At 37.9% G+C, this 10,881-nt stretch overlaps 1 long non-coding RNA gene across 1 annotated transcript in view; it reads right to left on the reverse strand.

Moving 5' to 3' along the window:
* Positions 1 to 8,529, reverse strand: part of LOC135271657 (uncharacterized) — a 36,739-nt gene extending 28,210 nt beyond the window's left edge. The window contains exon 1 of the long non-coding RNA XR_010339783.1: positions 8,259 to 8,529. This is a non-coding gene — a long non-coding RNA (uncharacterized LOC135271657). The remainder of the gene's footprint in view (positions 1 to 8,258) is intronic.
* Positions 8,530 to 10,881: the final 2,352 nt, after the last annotated feature.

Consider the following 10,881-nt stretch of genomic DNA (forward strand, 5'->3'; position numbering starts at 1 on the left):
CCTTTTTCCCCCACATTGTGTCAACTGCAGTGAAGCTTAATATTTCTATCTTTGAATTCAATTTTTATATTTAAGAATATCTAGGAAAGAGGCTACTATTTCTGAGTTCAGTCTCTATCACATACACAAAATTAATTAATCCTTTAAATTTGTACTTCCTACTAAAATCAATACTTTGAAAAATATGTTTAAATCAATGCTTAAAACACCTAGTATAACCATCATCCTCTTATGGCATTTGAACTGAGCATTTGACTAATTTCAGACAGTTTTGCTTCAATATCTCAAATTAGTCTGTAGCATTCCAGAATTTTCCAGAAAATGATGTTTTCTTACTTGTACACAAATATACTAGTAGGCCAGGCGCGATGGCACAGCATGTAACGTCAACCCTTTGGGAGGCCGAGGCAGGCAGATCACCGGAGGTTGGGAGTTCAAGACCAGCCTGACCAACATGGAGAAACCCCGTCTCTACTAAAAATACAAAATTAGCCAGGCGTGATGGCACATGCCTGTAATCCCAGCTACTCGGGGGGCTAAATCGCTTGAACCCGGGAGGCAGAGATTGTGGTGACCCAAGATGGCGCCATTGAACTCCAGCCTGGGCAACAAGAGCAAAACTCCGTCTCAAAATAATAATAATAATAATAATAAGGAAGTCAGAGAATATCATATAAGTCAGATAAATAAAAACCATTGCAATTTAGTTGCAAAATCAGGGTTCACTGTGCTAAATTCCGGAGGATCCTATAGCTCAGTCAGCAGAGAAAAGTGCTCTTGACAAAGGAGATCACTGAATGGTTTAAGTTTAAATTTTGGGTCTCCTACCCTAAAGGAAAAATATTGCAGCACCATGTCCTTCATCTTTTATCACTTATTAACTGCAGAGTAGGCAGCTCTCCATTGTAGTGAGACATCCTTTTATAACAGAATAGTAGGTCAATACTACACTATTTTTTGAGACAGGGTCTTACTCTGTTATCCAGGCTGGAGTACAGTGGCTCAATCTCAGCTCACCACAAGACCCTCCCACCTCAGCCTCACAGGCACACACCACCACACCTGGCTAAATTTCATATATTTTTCAGAGATGAGGTTTCACCATGTTGCCCAAGCTAGTCTCAGATTCCTGGATTCAAGGCCACCCACCTCGACCTCCCGACATGGTGAGATTACAGGCATGAGCCACTCACTGCACGTGGCCTAACACTACATTATTTCTAAGAATAATTTTGGAAATCATTTATTCCTAGAATCTACTTGTAAATTTTGTATGTGCTGGAAAATCTGATTAGCCTGAAGATTCCCACATTCATTGCTGGGCTTTCAGTCTACAGCACTCAGTGAACATTTCCCTTGCTTTTTCCTCCCTAGAACTCCACCGTGGACTGAAGAGTAAATGCCTTCAGATAATGAATGATGACAGTGGAGTTGATGAAGTAACTGGCAATTCATTCTTGGTGTCCAATAGACCTTCATTATGAACAACAGTGACCTAGAGCTTTTATAAATGAAATGCTTAAATTACTTGGTGAGTAGTGGCTCTTACCTTTTTTTCTTTTTCTTTACATAAAAATTCCAAATGTACTGAAAAGTTACAAGAATAGTACAACTCCTCTTTTACCTTTTACCTAAGATTCACCAAATTCTTAGCATTTCGTTATACCTGTTCTTTCTCTTCCCCCCTCCACATATACGTATGTACATGCACATATATACGCACATGGTAGTAGTAAATTTAGCATGGTATTCTTCTTGAATCTTTTTCATCATCATGGTATAATTACAAAATTCACGAAATTTGACATTGAAAAATTACTATTATCTAATATGCATCCCACATTCAGAGCTTGCCAATTGTCTCAGTATTGTTCTTACAACAACTTTTTTAAAATTGGAGGTTCAATCCAGGATATGCATATCATGAATTCTATACCTTTTTTTTCATTAAAAAAATATTTTTTTGTACTTTAGGTTCTAGGGTACATGTGCAGATCATACAGGGTTGTTGCATAGGTACATACATAGCAAGGTGGTTTGCTGCCTCCATCCCCCCATCATCCACATCTGGCCTTTCTCCCCATGTTATCCCTCCTACCCTCCCCAACCCCCACTGTCCCTCCCCTAGCCCCACCGCCAACTGACTCCAGTGTTTGATGCTCCCCTCCCTGAATCCATGTCCTCTCATTGTTCAACACCCACCTATCAGTGAGAACATGTGGTGTTTGATTCTCTGTTCTTGTGTCAGTTTGCTGAGAATGATGATTTCCAGATTCATCCATGTCCCTACAAAGGACACGAACTCATCATTTTTTAATGGCTGCATGGTATTCCATGGTGTATATGTGCCACATTTTCCTTGTCCAGTCTATCATCAATGGGTATTTGGGTTGGTTCCAGGTCTTTGCTGTTGTAAACAGTGTCACAATGAACATACGTGTGCATGTGTCTTTATAACAGAACGATTTATAATCCTTTGGATATATACCCAGTAATGGGATTGCTGGGTCAAATGGAATTTCTGTTTCTAGGTCCTTGAGGAATTGCCACACTATCTTCCACAATGGTTGAACTAATTTACACTCCCACCAACAATGTAGAAGTGTCTCCTTTTCTCTGCAACCTCACCAGCATCTGTTATTTTGTTTTGACTTTTTAATAGTAGCCATCCTGACTGGTGTGAGATGGTATCTCATTGTGGTTTTGAGTTGCAGTTCCCTAGTGATTAGTGATGTTGAGTGTATTTTCATATGCTTTTTGGCCACATGTATGTTTTCTTTTGAAAAGTATCTGTTGATGTCCTTTGCCCACTGCAAAAATATTTATCTTACCTAAAATTAGAAAATGCAGGTGATGATCAGGCATGGTGACTCACACTTGTAATCCCAGCACTTTGGGTGGTCAAGGTGGGCAGATGACTTAAGGTCAGGAGTTTGAGACCAGCTTGGGCAACATAGTGAAACCCCATCTCTACAAATAAAAATAATTAGCCAGGTGTGGTGGTGTGTGCCTGTGGTCCTAATTACACAGGAGACTGAGATGGCAGAATCATTTGAGCCCAGGAGGTGGAGGTTACAGTAAGCTGAGATCGTGCCACTGCACTCCAGTCTGGGCAATAGAGTGAGACTCTGTCTAAAAAAAAAAAAGAAAGAAAGAAAAGAAAAGAAAAGATTTAGGTGATATTGTGTGTAAACATTATGACTCTCATCTTCATGGTACCAAGTAAACAATGTTAAAATAATAATTTACCAAATGTCAATTACATACCTAGTACCATCTAAAATCCTGAAATTTTAGAAAGGAAGTCATGGTTCTTGTCCTCAAATAACACACAATATAGATGCTAAAGCAGATCTAATACCCCAATAAAAACTAGCTAATAAATAACCTTATTTGTCTAGGTAGCAATTCTGTGAGTTAGCAATGCCAGCTGGCAATGTCACTTGGCCAGTTCTTCTGCTGGTCTTGCCTGGGCTCAGACATTCAGCTGCAATCGGCTGGTTGGGTTGGCTGGGCATTAGTGGTTCTGGGACAGCCACACTCACATGTCTGGAATTTGGTGCTGGCTCTTGGTTAGTATTGTCCCTGAACTGGGAGACAGAGATGGCTGGGCTACATGTTTTCATCAGCTTTTTAACTTAAGTGTCTTAGGGGTCCTACAAGAAGCAAGAGAAGGCAAAGCACAGTGCATAACATTTTTCAGGTTTTTTTGGTATCATATTTGATTATTGTCTCTTTGGCCAAATTATGTTAAATGGCCACGTTCAGAGTTGTTATAGGAGAATCTATCCAAGACATGGAAACAAGGTGGCTTCGACAAATTCTGGCCATTACTGCAACAAAATAAGAGTAAATATTTGACTAGAATGAGATTAATGAGAAATGTTATAGAATAGGTATTATTTTGTAGTTAAATCTTACTAAAAAATCAAGTACTAAAAATTCTGGTATAGTCAAAATAGGCTATAGGAAATTATGAGACAAAATTATTATGGCTATAATAGTTTAAGAAAGGCCTGAAGAAAAGAATGGCATGTAACAGCTCTCCAAGAATAGACAGGAATTTGATGCATGAAGAGGAATCTCTGGACACAGGGTTAGAAGTGAATGGTTAAGGGATACAACCTGAGAGAAGGTATAGACTGACGAAGAACATGACAGGTGTCAGATAGTGAAGGAACAAACTTGAGTAGAGTACAGGGCCCGCTGGGAATTCTAGAAAATAAGACTCAGTAAGTAAAATCAGCATAAAATATGAATGAGGGCATTTAAAAGTCAGACATAAATTAAAATTATACTTTCATGATATCAAGAATTTTTAGGAAGAATCATTTAGTATTAGAATTAAAGCTGGATGAGGGCAGTGATGAGCAGTAAAAACCAGATATACATTTAATACAATAATCCAAAGTACTAACATTGAAAATAGAGGAACTGGGACAAATGTACGAAACATATAACATGAGAGGAATGGAAAGGAACAAATTCAAGGCAAATTACACATAGAAAAGAATGAAATTTTAAAACTAGAGATTTACACTCAATACCTGTTTCCTCCCCCATTCCCTTTCCCTTTACAGCACAGTCTTTCGTATATTTGAAAAGAGCTGGCCGGGCACAGTGGCTCATGCCTGTAATTCCAGCACTTTTGGAGGCTGAGACGGGTAGATCATGAGGTCAAGAAATTGAGACCATCCTGGCCAACATGGTGAAACCCTGTCTCTACTAAAAATACAAAGAAAAGAAAACAGCTAAAGCATCACTACATCTTTAGGATTTTAGAAGTAATTTCCCCTGTTTAAGTATTCTAAATATGGCTTCCCACATTTCCTGCTGCTGAATCCTATGTAGTGTGTCAATATTGAACTCTGATGCTCAGAATAGAGAATAGTATTTCACACGTGCCTGAGCAGAGTATAGAGTACAGTACTGATCTAAATACCATACTTATATTAATGTAGCCAATGTCTACATTGGATTTTTTTCCCTGTAATATCACAGAATCAGTTCATATTTATTCTATAAAATCAACTAAGTTCTTCAGAAATTTTATGAGGTCATTCAGAAACCATATTCTAAGTCAGTTTACCTTCAAATCTTGTTCACAGACCAGGCTCTAAAAATACTTTAAAATTAAATATATATAGATATGCCTATTAAAATTTTAAAAAGACATTTTAGACATGGGAACAATTTTTCAATGTTTAGGGATATTTTGAAATGTATTAGAGTGACTTATTTTAGGATTCTCTTTCCACCATTACGCAGTCCTATCATGTGTGGTTGCACAAATGAATGCCGTATTTAGTACAGATGATGCTCTGTCACCTACATAAGAATTTACTGATCTTGGTTATAGAAACTATTCTGAAACCTCTATTCCTGTTCTTAGCATACACTTCACCCTTAGAGATCAAGGAATTTGAAGTCATAAGATATAAATCAACTGGAAATCCAGACATTTTTCTGGACACTCATGTACGTGACAGCAAGCTTGTTAATAATTAGGTCATTACACTGACAGTTAGTCCTGTAATGTCCTTTTAATAACCTGGAAAATAAACCTATCAGTGACAGCTTACCCACCTTTCTTCTTCTTACAAGCAAGGCAATAAGTAAATATGACAATTTAAGAACAGGTGTAAATAGGGGACACATCTCAGACAGGAATCTCCTCCTCCCCCTTTGCCATCCTCTCCCATCATACACATCTACACCAGTTTTATTTAATACTGTAACTCCTCCCACATTATGATTTTCTTTTTAAAAAATTGCAGCTGAAAACACTGAAAATCATCCCATGACAAGTGAATCAAGCATGTAAAATCGAATAATTACTTTTCTAGTAAACAAGGTACAATTATTGGCCAGTCACAGCAGCTCACACCTGTAAGTCCAGCACCTTGAGAGGCCAAGGTGGCAGGATTGCTTGAGGCCTAGAGTTTCAGACCAGCCTGGGCAACATAGTGAGACCCCCATCTCTACAAAAATTTCAAAACTTATCCAGGTGTGGTGGCACGTGTCTGTAGTCCTACTTATTCAGGAGGATGAGGTGGGAGGAACACTTGACCCCAGGAGGTCAAGACTGCAGAGAGCCAAGATCGTGCCACTGCACTCCAGCCTGTGTGACAGAGTGAGACCCTGTCTCAAAAAGTAATTATAACAATAATTATATATATCTATAAAATTACTCTTTGACCTTGATGGGAAAAGATGTACCATAAATTTTATGTTTGTACATATCATCACCTGTATTACAGGCTTCTTTGGAAGTAAGAACTGTAACTATCTTACTGCCTTTTACATTTTGTTAAATGTAAAAATTTTTTTATAACACACACAACCCACCAATATGTAAAAATATAATGAGAGTATGTGCCTTTTTACAAGGGCGATGAAAGCCTTTTGTGCTGTGAAGATGGAATTGGCAATAGATGGTAAACTTAAAAAAAAAAATAATTAAAAGAGACAACTTCCCAGGGAAATGCTAAAGCACCTGAGGCAAGAAGTAGAAAGGACACCACTAGAGGGCAGTAGCCTCCTCGCTTGCCATAACTAGTTTCTCTTAAGCGAAACTTCCTATACCTAAAGCTGTTCAGTATTTCTTCCAGCTAATACTTGAGCATTTTCTTCCTCCTACAGCAAATATCTGTTATGTTGTTCACTAACCTTGAAATCCCAGTAATTGAGGTATAACATAATGCCTAGGAGTGTGAGCTTGAATGGAACATTTAGAATCTATTTTATTTTTGTTGCTGTTTTAGCCAAGTAACTTTGAAACAAAGCTGACGCCTGGGATTTGGGAGAGTTGTCATTTCTCACACCAAGTACTATGCACACAAGTAAAATTTAGTCTGTGGCCTGGCAAACGCTAGTTAAGATAGCTTCTTCTCAAATCACACTTTGCCCTTTATCTTAGTACACAGGCAGCTGCGACAAGAGAGCCCCTTTGCCCAAAATAGCTTTCCAGCAGCCTGTCACTTTACCCAAATCCATTAAGACAGCGGTTCCCAGCCTTTCAAAGTGAGGACCCTTTACAAGCAAAATTTCACAGACATCTATGTGATTATCATTGGGCTCTTAAAGTTGGAGATTAAAATATCTGTAACATCAAAAAGATAGTATAAAAAAGATACTATAATTTCAGTAACACCTTTTAATGAATTAGTATTGTATTAACCACAACAGCATACATTTAAAAGGTAGAACTGCAAATGTACAAAATATAATATTTAGCCAGTTAACAGTTAAGGCTCACTGCCTAAGCTGGTTCATGAACCCCTGATGTAAACACATGGTCTACCCCTTACATGTGGCACAAGGTCTGGGATGTGCTAAGAGGGAATGGTTGGATTTGTGTATTTTCCCACCAGACCTCCAGTTTTAATATGGAACCATCCTATTTTCTCATTTGAATTTTTTTAAATACCTCACTAACCTCAGAAATGAAAAACGCGTTATCATTCTGGATAAAATTAAGAAAGACCACAATTTCTGGCATTCATAAGTTAAGAAACCTAACATAAATTTGTGTGTAGCTGCTTACATATGATCTTCTTGTGAAGATTTACCAGGGTTCAGGTTTTTAAAATATCCATGAAAGTTTGATCTCTCAAAGACGTCAATTCCACATACAGTGTGTCAGTATGACCTGAGAAAATTTCTTTGGTGTCCTAATGAGTACGTAACGTGCATTCTTTAGCTTGAATTTCCTGCGAGTTTTGACATCACAGATGAAATATCTCCTGGCATACTGAAAGAGTATCTGGAGTCATGTAGCTCTGAAGATAGCCAAGATTCCATAGCTCATGTTAGCTGAGAGTGAAACTCCACCACTTAATTCTGGGAAAAGTCAAATTCTATCTTGTATCAATGTCACTTACTGTACATACATTCTGCTCCTGTTTCTCATTGGAAGTGATCAGCCAAAGGACAAAATTTTAATTAAATAAAATACATAATCACACATTCATGTTAGTTTAATTGTTATTAAGGTAAGATATTAAATATAATAGGATCTTATACAGTACTAAACTGAAGAAAATAAACTTACTCAAAAGGTAGCATTCAATTCCTAGGTCAATTAAGAAGCCATCATATAAGATAGGGAAAATTAATTAATTATACTTTTCTATGCATTGCTATTTTTCTATAAAATAGAAGTGATTGTTCTTATCCTTGTTAACTATACATATTCTTGTCAAATACAGAAGAGGGGTCTATGAGTCAATGGGTGACAGAGAGAGATAGAAGCTTGCCTGGAACCTACACGAGTGCTTCCCATCTTTTTAGGTACGAGGTCCTCCTTTGAACATGCTAACTCCACAGACTTTCACAGTGGCAAGTCTGGTTTACAGATGCATCCGTGGGCCCTCATCAGTAAATAGAACTCTCTGGAATTTGGAAGCCAGAGTTGGGAAGCGCTGATCTGGGCTAACCTTCATTTTCTGGGGTTTGAAGAGATTAAGTGATTTGTACAAAATTACACAATTAACTAGGGTAAGCTACAGCTAAACTACAGGTCTATTCAAGCTCTGTCTTATACAATTTCCACCACTCCCCAAATTATAGATGAAAGGAGACAGAGTCATAGAAAGAAGATGCTATGCTAATTCATAAGCACTATATTTTCAGGCAAAATTATCAGCTAAGTGCTGAGAGTGCTGCTACACTTTAGATCTGGAAAGGCAGAAGGGTGCTCAGGAAACTTATAAATAGAATGGTTACAGATAGTTTGATGTCAGCCTTAGGACATAAATAACGTTTAGCAGGTGTCAAATCAAGGCCTGGTTCTGTCTGACATTTTCATCAGTGACCTAGATAAGACATTGGCAATGTATGCTAAATTCTCTCAAAAGAATTTTACATTTTAGGAAGCCTTCTGCTGTCTCCTGCCCACAACCTGCCACTCCTTCTCTTCTCCCATAATCAAGCTCCATGCCATTCCCACAGCTCAACTGATCTCCATGAGGAGTTAGATTCTTTAATTAATTACTACTAAGTTGTCAGTGACTAATATAACAGCCTTTTCAAATATCTTCGAGACCTTTAACTTTTGAAAATTAGTCTATTTACCCAAAATAATAATACTCTTTAGTGGGTGACATGTATCTCTGTGCTGACTAGAATATTTCTTCCTGCCGAGCATGACCATAACTCCTTTAAGTTCATTATTTTTTTTAATTCTTGAAAATGTTGAAAGGATGGCATTTTTTTCTACCTGAACCTGGACTAAACCTCTGAACTCTTCTCAGTATGATACTTTAGGCGGCTACTAGCAATTGATCAGTGAAAATCAATTGGTGCTTGCCATGTCACTCAATTTGCCCTTTCTGATGTACATGATGTGAATGCATTCCCGTTTCAAGGTAGAGAATAATATTTTATAACCTTTCAAAAACACCCCCCATAGCTCATTTTGTTTGAAAAGATAAGGTTACACTTCCTTTTGCTGTCGTTGCCCTCCACTCCTTCCTACGTGTAAACCACGCGAAAGCTTGAAGGAAAAGATGTCTACAACTGCAGCTTTATCAAAGAGACAGCAAGTCTGCCCTCAGGATCACTTACATGTGGCAGTTATTTCAAAGGAACACAAATACCTGTAGTGGCATGGAATTTTGTAAAGTGGACTTCTAGCCATAGGTATTCTTCATGAATATACCACTACATTTTTAAAAAATAAGAACGATACCAATTGGACAGAAATCCACAAGGCCTTACAAATGAGCCTACTTAGAAACAGCCATGAGTATCTGACAGGTCAGGAAAGCAGACTGTCTCATGCAGACTTTGCTGTTAAAAATACTCCAGTGATGTGTTTTTATAGGCAGGCAAGGGAAAATGTCCATAAATAGCTCTGGGAAGTTTAGCCAAAAATTTAAGTTGCCAGTAAAAATATTAAATTGACCATCAATAGAAATATTTCATATTTAGTTAATACTTAAAAGGGAAAAAATAAGGAGAAGGTGAATTATAGTAATATTTAAATTTGTAGAATTATTTTCTCTTTGGTATGTTCTGTATTTTTCTAATATTTCAGTTTCTTTCCCTATTTTCATATCCTATGATTTTCTGCATCCCAAATTATATTTTCATTCATCATTGATTTAAATGCTTTATTTCTTTTTTGTTCCTGAAGGTGGATTTTTTAACCTTATTCCAGAAACTTCCCCATCTGAATTTCAAATCATCATTGCTTTACAGTCAATGTCTTTTCAAGGGGTGGGGGGGAGTTTTTAACGGGTGTGAGGGGTTGGGAAGGAAAACTTCACCTTTCCAATACTGGAAATTGGAATCAGTAAGATGTCCTTCATCCTGATACACGCTTCCCTGGGTGTTTACTGTCGGCACTCAACCATGAACTATGACTTGGCAGCTGTAGTCTCTAATCCTAACTCAGGTTTGTGAAGTTTCACAATTTTTTCCCTAGAGAACAGCCAATGCTGAGCTGGCACAATACCACGGAGCACAGCGCTTTGAGGAGGACACGACTAGCATCCATATAAGGAATACAGGACTTGGTCATGGCAGCCCATGGCAGCCGGAGAAGTGCACTCAGCTCTTCACAATTCCGTGCAACCATGCGAGTGAGGACAAGGGTTGTGCAGCCCCTCCCTGCTTGCCTTCTCCCACGTTTGTTTGAGAAGGAGAGCTTGGACAGCACATACACTAAAATTTGAACGATGCAGAGGAGACTAACATGGAGTCTAAATTTTTAAAAAAAGAAAGAAATGAAAAACAAGAAAGGAAAAGAAACAGATGCTGGTCAGCAATATTTCAGAATGATGGTCTGATACATGGTGACTTCTAACTTGTTATTAAAGAATAAGTGTTTTTTTGAAAAACCAATTCAATGGACAGTTACTTAGCTGGTTATAAATT

Source organism: Aotus nancymaae, unplaced genomic scaffold, assembly GCF_030222135.1.
Source record: "Aotus nancymaae isolate 86718 unplaced genomic scaffold, 86718_ANA_hifiasm-v0.15.2.pri h1tg000006l, whole genome shotgun sequence".
Lineage (NCBI taxonomy): Eukaryota > Metazoa > Chordata > Mammalia > Primates > Aotidae > Aotus > Aotus nancymaae.